The sequence below is a fragment of the Carlito syrichta genome, unplaced genomic scaffold, assembly GCF_000164805.1.
Source record: "Carlito syrichta isolate Samal-C Ts95f unplaced genomic scaffold, Tarsius_syrichta-2.0.1 Scaffold255670, whole genome shotgun sequence".
In the NCBI taxonomy this organism is placed as follows: domain Eukaryota; kingdom Metazoa; phylum Chordata; class Mammalia; order Primates; family Tarsiidae; genus Carlito; species Carlito syrichta.
The window spans coordinates 90,707-108,830 of record NW_007199766.1 but is presented as its reverse complement, the minus strand read 5'-3'; the positions used below and the strand labels follow the sequence as shown (position 1 = coordinate 108,830).

The 18,124-nt window shown below is 40.3% G+C and overlaps 1 long non-coding RNA gene across 1 annotated transcript; it reads left to right on the top strand.

Annotated features, from left to right (window-relative positions):
- Positions 1-17,318, top strand: LOC103253873. Its single transcript, XR_503915.1, has 2 exons — positions 1-79; positions 17,019-17,318. It is a non-coding gene; the product is annotated as an uncharacterized LOC103253873 (long non-coding RNA).
- The last annotated feature ends 806 nt before the right edge of the window (positions 17,319-18,124 follow it).

Here is an 18,124-nt window from a genome sequence, read left to right as displayed (position 1 = left end):
CCAGACCTGATCACTAGTCTGGAGGAAAGGAAAGAACCCTGGAATGTGAAGAGACACAGCACATTAGCCAAACCACCAGGTAGGTCTGCATCAATGAAGCAGATCTTGAAGAATGGTTTGGGAACGTGGTCTGCTCCAGTGGAAATGGTTTCTGAGAAGCCTGGCATTCTTTCTTTTGTTGGCACAAATGGACATCTGTTCCATGCTCTGAAACTCTCCAAAAATCTGCTTCTCTTTCAACGATCTCCATTTCTTTTTTTGAATTGGAGTCTCACTTTTTCGCCCAGACTGGAGGGCAGTGGCACACTGCCGGCCACTGCAGCCTCGACCTGCTGGGATCTGGCAATCCTTCCGCCTCAGCTTTCCAAGTAGCCAGAACTACAGGTGTGCATTGCCACACCTGGCTATTTTTTTTTTTTTTTTTAATTGTGGAGATGTCTCGCCAAATTGCCTGGGCAGATCTCGAACCTGCGGGCTCAGGCAATCCACTTTCCTCAGCCTACCAAAGAACAGGATTACAGACTGAGCCTCAGAACCCTGCCAAAAGTTACACTCAAAATCAAAGTCCTCTTAATGGTTTGTAAGGGACTGCATTTCTGTTGCTTTTGGAAATGTCCTATCCGCTTATTTAGAAAATCCATGTTCAACTGTTTTTTTAATTCTCTTTTTTTGTCATGTTGGAAATATTTGAGAATAGTGGTGATTTTATTATTTGATTGAGAAATTTTGAAAACTGCAGAGAGATGTTATAGTTTTCTTTTCTTTTTTTTTTTTTTTTTGAGTTGGAGTCTCACTCTGTCACCCAGACTGGAGTGCAGTCATACTTTTTATTTTAAAATTGTGTGGAACAGTTAAGTGTTAGGTATACAAATATGCATTGTGCAGGAACCCTTGTTGATGAGGTGTGCCCCCCATCCACAGACAGATATCAACTACTGTTAATCCCACCTCCCTACCCCCCCATATTTTCCCACCACTGTCAATCCTTTTCTTATCGTATTATGATAGTTGTTCAAGGTCCACTTATGAGTGAGAACATGTGATACTCAGATCTTTGTTTCTCTGAGAGATCACTCGGTATTATAAACTCCAGTTCCATCCAAGTTGCTGTGAAATTCATGATTTTGTTCTTTTTTATGACTGCGTAATATTACATTGTATATATGTACCTTTTTTTTTTTGAGTTGGAGTCTCACTCTGTCACCCAGACTGCAGTGCTGTGGCCACTCCCAACCACTGAAGCCTCAATCTGCTGGGCTCTGGTGATCCTTCCACCTCAGCCTTCCAAGTAGCTGGAACTACAGGCAATGCGCTACCACACCTGGCTAATTTTTTGATTTATTGTAGAGATAAGGTCTCATCAAGTTGCCCAGATGTGTCTCAAACCTGCGGGCTCAGGCAATTCACTCAACTCAGCCTCTGAAGGCGTGGGATGACAGGCTGAGCCACTGAGCCCAGCTCAATTTTTTGATCCAGTCTTCTTTTGATGGACAACATGGTTGGTTCCATGATCTTGCTATTGTAAACAATGCTGGAATAAACATATGTGTACAGCTATCTTTTTTATAGAGTGATTTGAGTTCTTCAGGGTATATTCCCAGTAGGGGGATTGTGGAGTCATATGGAAGGTTAATTTTTAGAGCTTTTAGGAATCGCCACTGATTTCCACCAGAGGCTGCGCTAGTTTATACTCCCACCAACAGTATAGAAGTGTTCCCGTTTCATCACATCCTCTCCAGCATCTGTTATTTTTTGAGTTATTGATAATGGCCATTCTGACTGGAGTTAGATGGTATCTCAGTGTGGTTTTAATTTGCATTTCCTTGATGATTAGTGAGGTTGAACATTTCTTCATGTGTCTGTTGGCTGCTTGTATGTCTTCTTTTGAGAAGTGTCTGTTCATATCTTTTGCTCACTTTGTAATGGGGCTGTTTGTTTTTTTCTTTTCAGCACATTTGAGTTCCTTGTAGATCCAAGATGTTAGGCCTTTGTCAGACATGGAGTTGGCAAATACTTTTTCCCACTCTGTGGGCAGTCTCCCTGCTCTGCTGATGGTTTCTTGGGCTTTGCAGAAGCTTGTCAGTTTAATGATGTACCACTTGTCTATCTTATATCTTATGGCCTATGCATTTTGGATTTTGTTCAGGAATTGGATGCCAGTTCCAATTTCCATAAAAGTGTGTCCTGCATTTTCTAAAGTTCTTAAGGTTTGAGGTTTTACATTTAGGTCTCTGATCCATTTAGAGTTAATTTTTGTGTATGGGGATAGATAGGGGTCTTGTTTGAGTGTTCTGCATGTGGTCAGCCAGTTTTCCAAGCACGATTTACTGAATAGGTTCTCCACTTCCCAGTGGTAGGTAGTGGAGGCTTTGTCAAAGATGAGTTGGTTGAGAAATTGAGGTTTTGCTTCTGGAATCTCAGTTCTATATGCCTGTTCCATTGGTCTATATGCCTGTTCCTGTAAGAATACCAAGCTGTTTTATTATAGCTTTATAAAAAAGTTTGAAGTCTGGCAACATGATACCTCCTGCTCTGTTTTTTGTTTTTGTTTTTTTTTGTTCTTGTTGTTTTGTTTTGTTTTGCTTTTGCTGAGGATTGTTCTGGCTATTCTTGGTTGTTTGTGTTTCCATATGAATTCCTGTATTGTTTTTTCTATGTCTAAGAAGAATGCTGCTGGTAATTTGATGGGTATTGCATTAAATCTGTAGATTGCCTTAGGTAAGATGGACATCTTCACAATGTTGATTCCTCTAATCCATGATCATGGGATATTTTTCCACTTGTTTGGGTCATCTTTGATTTCTTTGAAGGTGTTATAAGTTTTCTGCTAACCCTAACCCTAGGGAGGTTTCCATGTAATTTTATAGAAATTCATACTCCATAATTCTACAGGGACAGAGAGTATGTGTCTAGATAGAAGACACCCTAATATTATTTTGCTTTAATCTTTCTTTTTCAGTATTAACTGATATTGGTCATTTAACCTTTATATGTCCAAATTTCTTAATATACTGTATTACGTAGAACATTGATGAATGTATATTAAACTCCCATGTTATCTTTTTCACAATAACTCTCATCTTATTATTTTTTTTAGTATGAAGCTAGGACTAGGTTACATATATGCACATAAACATACATACCTATACACGTGTTTATGTGTTCAATATCTGATTTTTATATATAAATAATCATATAACCATATTTTTTGTGTATAATGTAATTTGATGTGCTTATACATTGTGAAACAATGACTACAATTAAATTAATGAATATATCAGTCATGTTACATAGTTTCCATTTTTATTTTTTGTAACAAGAACACTAATGTCTATTATTTTGGCAAATTTTTAAATCATACAAGACATTATTCGCCATAATTCACCATGTTAAACATTAGATTTCTAATAATTATAATTGAAATTTTGTAGCCATTGCAATTATCTCCCATTTCCCTACAGGTTGACCCTAATGACCACCACTGTACTCTCTGACTCTGTGAGTGCCAACTTTTTTGATTCCACACATAAGTGAATTGATGCAGTATTTTTGGTGTGTACCTGGCTCACCTCAATTAGCATGTCTTACAGCTTCATCCATGATTGGGAAAAACAGGATTCTTTTTATTTTTATTGTTAAATAATATGCTATTGTGTATATATATATTATATTTTGTTAATACAGTGTCCACATATATTTAGGTTGTTTTCATAGCTTGACCATTTTGAGAAATGCTGTGATGAATGTACGGTGCAAGACATTTTTGAGAAGCTGATTTTATTTCCTTTGCTTATATACCCTAAAAAGGGATTTATATGTTGGATGATAGTTTATTCCTTATGTTTAAAATGATATTCATAATGGTTTTCACTGTGACTACCAATTTGACACTCACCAACCGTATACAGGGTTTCTTTTTCTTCACGTCTTTGTCAACACTTCTCTCTCTTCTGGTTGATATTAGTCATCCTCACAAGTGTAAGATAATATCTCATCATTGTGCAATTTGAAACTGTCCCCCTATTGCTATCATTGAGTGCCATTTCTTATACCTGCTGGCAATTTCTTTGTAATCATTGGAAAAGTAACTATTCATTCTTGGGCTATATTTTAGTAACACGATTATCTTTTTCTTGTTTTTGCCTTTGATTTGTATAATGTTTTTGTAAAGTCTGAATATTAAACTCTCAACAGATAATGTGATCTGCAAATATTTTTTTTTCTTATCCTGTAAGCCTTCTTCCTGTTTACTGTGCAGGAGCTTTTAGTTTGATGCAGGCCAACTTTTTCCTCTAGTCACATAAAACAAAAAATAAATGATTACTAAGACCAATATCATTATCAAAGAGGATTTCCACATCCTTTTTTGTGTGTGGTTTTGTTTCATTTTCTATTCTTTTCTTTTGTTTGAGTTGTGATCTATTTCTGCGACCCAGGCTGGAATGTGGTGGCAAAATCAAGGTTCATTATCACCTTGTGCTTCTTGACCTAGGTGATTATTCCAGCTTAGCCTCCCAAGTACTGGGATTACAGGCTCATGACAACACGCCTGGCAATTTTTTTTTTCCTTAGGCATAGTCTTGGCATACTGTATTGCTTATGTAGGTCTTGGACTGCTGGACTCAGGTGCTGAGATTACAGACATGACCAATCACATTTAGCTAATACTGTCTTATTTATGTTAACATAATGTCCACAAGATTTAACCTTACCATAACACGTAACAAGATTTCTTTTTTTGAGGGTGCCACATTTTCTTTGTCTATTCATTCTTTGAAGGACACTTAGGTTGCTTCCACATTTTGCTTTTTATAAATAATGCTGCCATAAACATGTATGTGCACATATCTTTTTCAGGTTCTGCATTCTATCTTTGTATAGACACAGAGCAATTAGTCTCGTGTTTTTTGTTTTCTTTTTCCTTGAGTTGAAGTATCACTCTGTCGCCCAGACTGGAGTGCAGTGGCACGCTCCTGGCCACTGCAGCCTTGACCTGCTGGGGGCTCCAGCTATCTTTCCTGCCTCAGCCTTCCAAGTAGCTAGAACTACAGGGACATGCTACCATGCCTGGCTAATTTTTTAATTTATTTATTGTAGAGATGAGGTCTCACCAAGTTTCCCAGGCATGTCTCAAACCCGCGGCCTCAGGCAATCCACTCACCTCTGCCTCCCAAAGTGCAGGATTACAGGCTGAGCCACCGAGCCTGGCTGTCTCGTGTTTTTCTTTTCTATTCTTTTTTTTTGAGTTGGAGTCTCACTCTGTAACCCAGGCTGGAGTGCAGTGGCACACTGCTCATGGCCACTGCAACCTTGACCTGCTGTGCTCAGGCATTCCTTCCACCTCAGCCATCCAAGTAGCTGCTACTGCAGGCATGTGCCCCCATGGCCACCTAACTTTTTAATGTATTGCAGAGATAGATTCTCCCCAACTTGCCCAGGCTGGTCTCTAACCTGTAGACTCAGGCAATCCTTTCCCCACGGCTCTCTAAAGTCCTGAGTTTATAGTTGTGAGCCACTGCACCCAGCTCAGTTCTCATATTTTTTTATTGTTCCTTATGTTTTTACTGTCATCTAATGAAGCATTGTCATGGTTAATCTCTCATCATCCATCCTATATTTGGTTCTTAAAACTTTATAATTACAATGTTTACATTTAACCATTTAATCATGCTGGATAATTTTTTTGTGTATGAATCAAGAGTCCATCTTTATTTTATTTTGTGTGGATAGCCAGTTTTCCAACATTATTTGTTCAAGATGTGCTTACCCTTTTTTTTTTTTTTTTTTTAGTTGGAGTCTCACTCTGTTGCTCAGACTGGAGTGCAGTGGCCGCTCCCGGCCACCGCAGACTCGAACTGTTGGGCTCCGGCGATGCTTCCGCTTCAGCCTTCCAAGTAGCCAAATTACAGGCATGTGCTACCATGCTCAGCTGATTTTTTGATTTATTGTAGAGATGAGGGCTCACTGCCCAGGCGGGTCTCGAACCCGCAGGCTCAGGCAATCCACTCACCTCAGCCTCCCAAAGGCGCGGGATTACAGGCTGAGCCACCGAGCTCAGCTTGTGCTTACCCATTTTATGGCAATGCCAACCTTGCTAAAGATCACTTAATTGTATTCGTATGGATGTATATTGAGGTTGTCTTTTTTCTTACTTTATTTGGTTTTCTAAGTGCCAGTACCACGTATTTTTATTCCTGTTAGTTTGTCATATGTTTTAAAATCAAGAAGTGTAATACCTTTACCTTAGTCTTTATTCTTAACTTTTTGTTTTTGACTTGGAGTCTCACTCTGTCACCCAGACTGGAGTGCAGTGGCCACTCCCGGCCACCATAGCCTCAGCCTGCTGGGCTCTGGCGACCCTTCCGCCTCAGCCTTCCAAGTAGCTGGAACTACAGGCATGTGTTACCCTGCTAATTTTTTGATTTATTGTAGAGATGAGGTCTCACCAAGTTTCCCAAGTGGGTCTCAAACCCGTGAGCTCAGGAAATCAACTCACCTCAGCCTCCCAAGGCATGGAAGTACAGGCTGAGCCACCGAGCCCAGCTTCTTCTTAACTTTTTAAAAGTATTTATAGTACATTGAGATTTTATGCAGATATAGGATTTAAAAATAGTTTTTCAACGAAGAGTATCAGTGAAGTATTCTTAGGAATTATATTAAATTTGCATATCACTGTGGGTGAAATTGACATTTTAATGATAATGATCTTCTGACTTCCGTTGATTTGGGGTCTTACCATGTCTCCCATGCAAGAGTACAGTGAAATGATCATGACTCAAAGCACCCTCAACATCCTGGGCTGACAAGACTTCCTCCTCATTCTACTAATTAGCTGAGATGACAGGCATATACCGCCACATCTGACTATTATCTTTTTTTTTTGGATTGAAGTCTTAGTATGTTGCTTAGGCTGGTCTCAAACTCCAGAGCTCAAGTAATTCACCTACCTCAACCTCCCAAGCTGCTCGGATTACATGACCAGCTAATTTTTTATTTATTGTAAAGATGAGGTTTCACCAAGTTGCCTGGACTCATCTCTAACACCCAGGCTCAGGATATCCATTCGCCTAAGCCTCCCAAAAGTGGTGGAATCACAGGCTGATGAACTGATCCCGGGCTTTTTTTTGTTTCTTTTAAATCTCATTCTGTCACACAAGCTGAAGTATGGTGGCACTTTTGTGGTCACTGCAGCCTCGGCCTGCTGAGCTCAGGCAATCCTTCTACCTCAGCCTTCCAAGTAGCTGAAACTACAATCATGCTCTACCACGCCTGGCTAATTTTGTATTTATTATATAGATGATGTTTCACCAAGTACACAGGCTGGCCTAGAATCCATGGGCTCAGGAAATTCACCTCTGCCACCCAAATTGCTGGGATTATAGACATGAACCACCATACCCGTAAGTACCTAAAATTACATTTTTCTTGCAGCGTTTTGGGGCTGAGATGCTTGCCCTCTCTGGAAGTTGGGGAGAGCAACAGGATATAGTGTGCTTCATGGGGCATTCTGAGAACTCTGGCTCAGGAATGGTGCCCGGTGGGTGGGTCACTGGACTGCAGGATTCCATTCCAGTCTGCACCAGCTGCAGTTAGTGAGAGCCATGGAGGGTGGGACAGGGTGATGTGCATCATCCCATCAAAGTCCTACTGGCTGCTGACATCCTGCCACATTGTTGCCATGGGAAGTGGGTTCGGAGACTAATGAGAATGTCCAAGCTGAATGGGTAATGGGGACAGTATGATGCTTGAGTGTACTTCACCCTGGTTTACTTTGGGCTGACTCACCCTGTTGCATCCTGCACAGCTCAGAATATTCTCCACACACACTCATCTTCTTCCAGAGCACCAGCCTCCTCAGCCCAAGACCCACCTGTTTCCTCAACTACTTGTGGGGATTGCTGATGTCCTAGATATCGCCCTTTGCTCTCTCAAACCAGAACCCAGTCCAGCCACTTTTGGAGAAATCCCCATCCAGACCCCACCACAGCTTCAGAGCTTTGCCAGGGGTCACAGGATGTGGCTTCCTAGAAATGTCACCATCACTGGTCACTTTTTTGTGGGTGTGGGTTTTGAGGAATCAGGCAGCAAAATTATTGGGTCACTCGGGATCTGCTCAGAGGGAAGGGGAAACTTCACTCCCAGGCACGTGTCTTGTGGACCATTTTTACTAACTCATTTGAGTGGATATGACACCAACCTGGAGATGATTATGGTACAGGCTTAAACTTAAACTCATCGGACTTGTCTCAACTAAGTTCTGACATGTCAATGTCTCAGACATAGATCCCTCAGGAACATGTGATGATCCAGCTTTAGGGCAGTGACTTTCAAGGTGAGGGGCATGTAGGGGAAGTTGGAAACTCCTCAGTTTGCATGTCTGCTTTGGATGGAAGGCCTGTCAACCCACAGCATTGAGGGATGAGGCTACCTCAGTGTGGTACATCTGTAGAATTTGTCTAGATAATTGAAAACTCTGGGAGCACTTCTGCTTCCATGTAGCCTTCTAATAATTGATGACCCTAAGTTCCTATGACCTCAGAGGCAATTCTTTTATTTTCTGATGAAACAGCTTTTGTGTAATTATATCTAAGGCATAAAACTTGACTGTTAATGACATTTTTCAAATCCCACTTTCCAAGGGATTTATGATTCCCAAATATGAGATATGATGAAAGAATGAAGGCCGGGTCAGCACTTGGTGAAAAATGTACACCTTAAGGATTAAATACTTGTGAACTTATCATCACCTTTGAAAATAAAGAAGAAAATGTGAACATCTATGGAGATGACAAGATGAGGATTTATAAGGAGACCACAGGTCAACACTAGGGCTTTCCCATTTTATTTTTTTAGTTGGAGTCTCACCCTGTTTCCTAGGCTGCAATACAGTGGCATGTCACGGCCACCGCAGCCTCGAACTCCTGGGCTCAGGCAATTCTTCCACCTCAGACTTCAAAGTTTCTGGAACTACAGATGCATGCAACCATTCCCAGCTAATTTTCTTTGATTTATTGTAGAGACAAGGTCTCACCAGGATGCCCCAGTTGGTCTTGAACCCCCAAGTTCAGACAATCCTCTCTTCTTGACTTCCCAAGGTGCTGGGATTACAGACTTGAGTCTTTCAATTTTAAATAGAATTTGTGGGAACAGTCTGCATAGTGAAGTACATGCATTCCTTCTACTTTCCTCTATTCTCATTCTACTCCCTGATTCCTCTTTAGGTGATGGTTTCTGATTACACCTGCCCAGAGGTCTTGGACAAAGATGGTATAATGTAACAGTCCATCATTAAATGGGGATTTATGGAAAGGAGTGTCTTGTGTCTCTCTTCAGATGCACTCCTCTTGGGCATGTGGTCTCAAAGACACTGTGCTTTCAGTCTCCATGGTAGCTGTCTAAGATATTCAGTCCTGATGTTAGCCACCACAGCTCCTGTTTACAGAGCCGGGTGCTCCTTGTGGTTTGGTGTCTTTTGCTTATAGTTTGTGCCTCTGACCCTCATATACTCACCCATTCTCTGGAGTAGCTGGATTTTAGGTTTGTTCCAGTTTTCTAGGAGTCAGTTGCATAACAATATTTCAAAGAGTCTTAAAATTCCACCCTAAATATCTAAGTCAATGCAAGATCCTCACATACTTATTTTGTACCCCAAAGTTTATCTCTAGTGGAGCTGTGAAGAATTCTAGTTACTTGTATACTCTTTCATCCTGATGTTGCTGGATTGTTTATAAAGCTGGGCATCTTATCTTTGCTCTCTTTTACATTATTTCTATCATGTACTTTGAAGTCTGATACTATTTTGTTTATAATATGGACACTTAAAGTAACAGGCATCTTTTTTTTTTTTTTTTTGAATTGGAATCTCACTCCGTCTCCCAGGCTGGAGTACACAGGCATGCTGATGGCTATCCCAGCATCAATCTGCTGGACTCTGGGAATCCTTCTGCCTCAGCCTTCCATGTAGGCACAACTAACACATGCTACCACACCCAACTATTTTCTACTTGATGATAGAGAAATTGGAAATCATGGGGGAAGGAACTAGTTGGCAGTTGGTCTTCCCTGTCTTCTGTCTTACCCTTGGCTGAGGTTAGGTTTTCTGCATGAGTTGCTGTCATTGTAGGTCCTGACTAGTCTTCATCTGGAATATTATGTACAGATTGCTCTCACTTTTTGCAGCTGTACTTTCTTTGTCCTAATTTTTCCTCGTGAACTTTCTCTTACAAGGTTGTGCTGTACACTATTATACCATACAAATTTTTCTGACTGGAGGCCAACATGGCGGCCAAGGTGTGCTCCAGACAATGCAAATATTGGTAAAAATAAAACTATTGCCTTTCTAACACATTTTTTCTTTTTCTAATTATAAATGAGATATGTACTGTTCTTAGCAAGACCTCATCTGTACATTAAATCAAAATATTTCCTGGACATGGTGATGTGTGCCTGTAGTTCCAGCTACTTGGAAGACTGAGGCAGAAGGATCACCTAAGCCCAGTGGGTTGAGGCCGCAGTGACCATGAGCAGTGTGCCACTGCACTTCAACCTGGGCGACAGAGTGAAATACCAACCCATAAAAAAAAAAAAAAGAAAAATACAAGAGTAACTTCTCTGGGTGTATATCCAAAGATGCAGTGCAGAACCTGAAAAGGATATGTGAACATCGATGTTTATGTCAGCATTTTTACAAAAGTCAAAATGTGGAAGCAAGTTAAGTGTCCTTCAAAGAATGAAAGGACAGCGAAAATGTGGCACCCTCAAAAATATGTGGAAACTATTCAAATGTCAAGTTGAAATAACATCAGGTATAGAATAGCGTTATAAAATGGGATTTTTTAATACATGTAAACTTTTGTTTTCACATTGACAGAATTTGGAATATTTTGAAAGGCAAAAAGTATTGATGTGACTCACCTCACATGATGCTATGCCTTCATTTCCAGTGTTTATATAAAAGCTTGTGGTCGGTTTTGTTACATTATAGCTATGATAGACCCTTCTACACTAGGTGAGCAGCAGTTATCTCCAGTTTCCCATGGATGCTGAAGAACACTGATATGTAATCTGCACTGAAATGTCTAATCAGAGAGGTTTCTTGTGGGCTGCAGAATTATTGTAAGTTCTGTATGAGCTGGGTGCTCAAGATAACATTTTTTGCTACTGGAATGAATGACAAAGAAACATTGATAGTTTTAGAAACCAGTTGCCTTACCATTTGCATATTAAGAAAATAATGAGGCCAGATCATTAATATATTGATGCATCTTTATAATATCAATACTTAAAATCCCTAGGTATAAGTTGGTATTATATAAATAGAGGTATTTTCCTAGGTATCAGATAAAAGAGAATTGCTCTCTTAGGAAGTTTATATTATGTTTTTATTTAGTAAATGCTTAGATTAAGTTTTGAATATTGAAGAAAGCTGTTCTTACCTATATCAGTCTATTAGGAGAACAAATCCTTCTTGAATGTAATCAGTTTTTGGTCATGAGCATACAGTAAACTTTGGAATGTTTACTTAGGCTATGCAAACAATATGTTTTAATAAACAGTATTGTCTATAAAGCATTAATGATTGTCCACACAATAAGTTGTTTTGCTTCCATGAGCGTTAATCTATTCCACCTTACTCAAGATTATATATGAGGACCATATACTACTGACTAACTTAGGAATGATATTTGTAGTGATCCTTTTTTTTCCATGGCATCTTTCCACCTCAACCTTCCCAGCAGCTGGAATTACAGGCAATGACACCACTCCTAGTTAATTTTTTCATTTATTATAGGGATGAGGTCTCCCCTATTGGCCCAGCTTGATCTCGAAACTGTGGGCTCAGGCAATCCTCAACTTGATCTCCCAAAATGCTGGGACTGTAGGTATAAGCCACTGCTTCTATCCTGTATAGATATTTTCTTAATGATTACCATGAAGACACATGAAGTATCTTAAGCAATATATAATAAACTAGGTTGCCATATAATGTCAGTTGCATGCAAAAGGGATTTCTCCTTGCATTACTCCTTCACTGATATTGATGTCACTGACTACATATTTTTCTACTCTATATTTCTTAACAGATGTTCAGTTTGAGTTTTTCTCCTTTGTCTTTAAATTTGGTAACAGAATTAAGCATTACATGCACCATCACACTGTCACTACAGTATTCTGTGTTTGTTTATGTAAACAAAGAAAAAATACCAAAAAAAACCCTCAGAATTTATTCATTAAAAAATTGTGGGCCAGGCTCGGTGGCTCAGCCTATAATCCCAGCACTTTGGAAGGCTAAGACAAGTGGATTGCCTGAGCCCACTGACTTAAGACCAGTCCAGGAAACTTGGCAAGACCTTGTGTCTGCAATAAATCAAAAAAATAAGCCAGGCATGGTAGCATATGCCTGTAGTTCTGGCTATTGGAAGGCTGAGGCAGAAGGATTGCTTGAGTCCAGCAGGTCAATGCTAGGGTGACCGTGAACATGTCACTGCACTCCAGCCTGGGAGACAGAATGAGACTCCAACCTACCCAAGGAAAAATATTGTGTATTCCTTTTTGAATGTCAGTTACCTTCAAAGTACTGTTTTTGATATGATACTCCTGTCAAGATGCTTTCTCTTCTTCTGTGAAGCAAGTTACAGCTCATCAGTTTTCATGCCTTTCAGAGCCTCCACTGTGTTCTGTTTTATGTCTTCCAGATTGACACAGTGCTTCTTTTTGAGGACTTTTCTCAAGCAGTGAAACACTAAAAATGTCACAGAGTGAGATTGGGTGAATAGAGAGTGAGGCACAGGATTCATGCTGTTTTTGGACAGAAACTACTGAATACCCAGCATAGTGTGGGCAGGTACATGGCCATGGTGAAAGAACCAGTCACCTGTTTGCCACAAGACTGTTTATTCCACAGTGCTGCCTCTCACAACAGCAACAGTAGGTACGTCAATGCTGATCAATTCATAGAACACTTACTTAGCCATGAATGCCTGTACTACAAGGGGTCCCTGTGCAAAATGATAATTCCAGGGTGTTTTTGGCCTTGTGTACCATTGCAAAAGGCTATACTTTTGATTTTGTGATCCTTTTTAGAATCAGTTTAGCGTTCAATGAAAAGAACTTCCCTTAACATTTGTTATATGGGATGCCTAGTAATTAATTTTTAGCTTTTCTTTATCTTGAAAAGTCTTTTTATTTTTGAAGGATATTTGTGCTAAATCTAATATTCTTGGTTGGTAGTTTTTGTTTATTCAGCATACTTGCTATATAACCCAAATCCCTTATGATCTGCAAGGTGTCAGTACTGAGAAATCCCTTGACGATCACATGGGAGCACACTTATGGATGAACCATCAATTTTATCTTTCTTTCTTTAAGCATCTCTCATCTAAGTCTTTTTTTTCCCAATAAAAAAAGTCATTATCTGGCAGTGACTGAGCTAAAACTGACTATCTGAGAAATTTAATTCTGGGACCACCGCACACTCTACTGCCCCCCCCCCACAGCAAGGTTTTCCTTCATCTTCCAGGGTGTCAGTTCTCACCAGGACCACTCACCTGAAGTAGGTCACAATTTTGATCTGTGATGTCCTTTTTCTGACCCCAAATGTGTAAAGTTTACTGGACACCAATCAGTCTCCAACAACAATTGTTTGTCCAATAATTCAATTCTGTCATCACCCCAAAGTAGCACAAAATCCTAAGTTCAGGGCTCAGTCCCACAACATTGCCCGCACTGCTCATGCCAGTTACAAAATTCAGGAGCCTTCTTTGCTTCTGAAAAACTGCTTATAAAACAGGGTTTCCTCAACCCCCTCCTCTGGTCCAATAATTTGATGAAATATTCATTCACAGAACTCAGTAAAATATTCACTTATTTTGTCCAGTTTATTATAAAGAATACAACTCAGAAACAAAGTGAAAGAGAGGAACAAGGGTAGAGACAGTGGCAAGGGACATGGGTAGGAAGGGAATTCTGATAAATAGCTATGGTTTAAAATGTCCCATCATATATATTCTGTAAGACCAGATTGCTGCAAAGAATCCCCCTTCCCATGAGAACTTAAGTGATGTCCCCCTTTTCCTTACCTTAAAGCCACTCACAGACACTCCAATTTCCCATTTTCTGCTTCATAAATAAATAGATAAACAGCTAGGGTTAGGGTTATGATCTTGTACTTGAGGAAGGAAAACTATCCCAAAGGACAAGAAAACCCACCTCAGGGAGATGGTGGAAGAATCCACAAATCAAAGAGAACCTCATACACACAGGAGAGCAAGTGCAGGTACTTGTGAGAGGGTGGGAAGACTGACCCAAAATAAATAGATTTCATTTTGAAATAAATAAAGGCATATTTTCAAAATGTAGGTACAACTAGACTAGATAATCCTACCTAAGAAAAAATTCCAGAGAAGTGGGGGGAAAAGGAAAAAAATGGTTGCATCTTAGGTTAATGTGGCTCAGGTCAGAAGGAATGTCATGTGTTTAAAACTTGCAAACCAGCCGGGCTCGGTGGCTCAGCCTGTAATCCTAGTGCTTTGGGAGACTGAGGTGAGTGGATTGCCTGAGCCTGGCTCAAGACCCACCTGGGCAACTTGGCGAGACCTCATCTCTACAATAAATAAAAAAATCAGCTGGGTGTGGTAGTGCATGCCTGTAGTTCTGGCTACTCAGAAGGCTGAGGCGGAAGGATCACTGGAGCCCAGCAGGTCGAGGCTGCGGTGGCCAGGAGTGGCCACTGCACTCCAGTCTGGGTGACAGAGTGAGACTCCAACTCAAAAACAAAAACAAAAGCAAAAAACTTGCAAACCATCCTGCTGTCCTTGTGATGGTCCTGCCTAATGAGTTTGTTTCAACTATTTTTTTTCTTTCTGTGATATTCAATGGGTCTGCAGGACACTGCTCCCTCCATAGCCTCCTCTGTTCTCTTCATCCATACTGCTTAGTTGCCATGAAATGTTCTCATAGCGAATGTATGTCCTGCAATATTAAATATGTTCCCTTGTGGCTGAGAATCATGAGAAGGCCAGGGACCCAAGAATCCCATTGGAGATGGGGTAATGGGGTAGATACTCAATCCCAGTGAGTATGGCAACATGTGCCTTTTTTGTGTTTTGTTTGAGTTGGGTCTCCCTCTGTTGCACAGGCTCAAGTGCAGTGACACACTCATGGCCACCACAGTCTGGCTAATTTTTTTATTTATTGTAGAGATGAGGTCTCACTTAGTTGCCAGGGCTGGTCTCATACCTGTGCGTTCAGGAAATATTCTTGCCACGGCCTCCAAAAGTGCTGGGATTATAGGCATGAGTCTTGGCACCTGGCCAGAACTTGCACTATTAAGATTCTGTCAGCCAGGCTCAGTGGCTCAACCTGTAATACTGCACTTTGGGAGGCTGAAGTGAGTGGATTGCCTGAGTCAGCAGATTTGAGACCTGCCTGGGCAACTTGATGAGACCTCATCTCTACAGTAAATCAAAAAAGTAGCCGGGCATGGTAGCGTGTGCCTGTAATTCCAGCTACTTGGAAGGCTAAGCCAGAAGGATCACCGGAGCCCAGCAGGCCAAGGCTGTGGTGGCCAGAAGCATGCCACCACACCCCAATCTGGTCGACAGAGTAAGATTCCACCTCAAAAAAAAAAAAGTTTCTGTCTAGGTGCTCTATCGTCTCCATGCAGAACATGATTAATAAAATGTACATTTAAGCAGGACAGCAGTTACTGCCAAAAATACCTCAGGAAATTCCAAAAAAGAATACTTAGGGCTAGACTTGGTGGCTCAGCCTATAATCCCAGCACTTTGGGAATCCGAGGAGAGTCCTGTTTCAAAGATGTTGCCTTTAATCTGAGATTGGAATATGGCATGAGGTGTGATGATATAGAATTTCATTTTAAGCAATTTTTATGTAGGGTTGGGAGGAGACACTCTGCCAGATTATAGCTGTTGTTCGAGCAGCTTTCATCATCAAACTACATTCTGTAAACATTATTTTCTGTTCACCATAGATCAGACAATAGTCTTGATTAAAAAATTTTAACAAATTGAGCAACATCTTGCTGTTTTTAGTTTTCTTTATACTTCAGCTCTGAAAAATTTGAAAGAAGAACCCACCTAAGACCGCAAGTTCAAGACCCATCCAGGCAAGTTGACAAGACCTTGTCTCTACAATAAATCAAAAATTAGCTGGGCCTGGTAGCCTGTGCCTATACTTCTGGCTCCTTGGTGACAGAGTGAGACTCCAACTAAAAAAAAAGAAAAAAGAATAATTAGAAGAGTCTTACACTCTAGGATGCTAAAAACAAACAATATAAATACACTTTTAGAGATTACATGCCATGGCAGAGAACTGTAGGCTGACTTCTGTCTAAAACATTTTCTTTGTTATTGAATTGAAGTTACAATTTACATACTGGCCGGGCACGGTGGCTCAGTTTGTAATCTCCACATTTTGGGAGAATGAGGTGAGATAATTGCCTGAGTCTGGGGGTTCAAGACCAGTTTGGGCAACAGTGAGACCTCGTCTCTACAGCAAATCACTACTGAGCATGGTTGTATGCACTTGTAGTTCTAGCTACTTGGAAGGCTGAGATGGAAGGATGCCTAAGCCCAGCAGGTTGAAGCTGTGGTGGCCAGGAGCATGCCACTGCACTCCACTCTGGATGGCCGAGACTACAACTAAAAAATAAAAATAAAAAATAAAACTTGATGAGGACATTCCAACTCTCTAGGAGTTTTCCATCTGAGCAGTATATGCAACTTATTCTGTGTGATGAAAACACTGAAAAATGTACATGCCTGCATTGGTGTCCAAATTTATGCTGTATCCTTCACAAAAATAGCGTGTCCATACTGGTTTAGTGGATTTTATTTCATCCTTTTTTCTCAGACTTGTTGCATTAGAGAATATTTCTGTGTTACAAATTATCTTATTGCATAATTCTAGTTGACATATCAGCTAGACCCTGTTTACTTCAAACTTGCTTTACCTAGAGGCATGGTCAATTGGTAAATGTGTGTTCTTCTTGTTTTCAGGGACTGTTGACAAAGATGTGGCCATAGAATTCTCTCCAGAGGAGTGGTAATACCTAGACCCCACTCATCAGATATTGCCCTGGAATGTGATGTTAGAGAAGCACAGAAACTTTGTTTTCCTAGATGAGAACTGTCTTAACACAAAATTCCTACTTTATACTAAGGATTTCATATCCTTTTTTGTAGAATGTTTTCTGGTAAATTCTACCTCGTGCAAATGAGTTTCAGATTCCTGCTATCAAATAAAACTTGATGATTTGTTAACATAGAAAAGAAAAAATTAAAGATGTTTCATTTTGACATGAGGCATTCTCTATTTTGAATTGACATGTGTCCTATCTATATTAATGGTAAGTCCAGAATTTAGTCACATAGAATATCATTGTCCATACCTCAATCCAATTGATACCATAAGTTTTTTCTCACTAGTACTGAGCTAAGAATCCACAAATTTATGGCTGGGAGTGATGGCTCAAGCCTGTAATCCCAGGACTTTGGGAGGCCAAGGTGAGAGGATTGCCTAAGCCCATGGGTTAGTGAACAACCTGGGAGATGTGACAAGGTCTCATCTCTACAATAAATCAACAAATTAGCTGAGTGTGGTAGCATGCACCTGTAGTTCTGGCTATGTGGAATGCTGAGAGGGAAGAATCATATAACCTCAGCAGGCCAAGCCCGGGGATGCCTGGGTAACAAAATGAAATTCCAACTCAAAAATAAAAACCCCACAAATTTAAAATTCTATCCAACTGTTCTAAAGGTTCTATTGGGAAACAGTATTTGGGGATAATTTTCCAGAATCTTGTATTATATGTTCTCTACTGAGCACAGTACTAGGTTTGTAATCAGAGAATCCCAGCTACGGTCATGTTATTTTTCTAATAAAACAGGACTTGCTGTCTCTAATTCAGACCTGGTCACATGTCTAGAGCAAAGGAAAGAGCCCTGGCTTGTGAGGAGACTCAGCACATTAGCCCAACTTCCAGGTAGGTGAGAATGAATGAAGCAGATTACACAGGTCAAAGAAGCAGAACCTGAAATATGGTTTGGGAAGGTGGCCTGCCCTAGTGGAAATGGTTTCTGAGAATTCTTTCTGAGATTCTTTC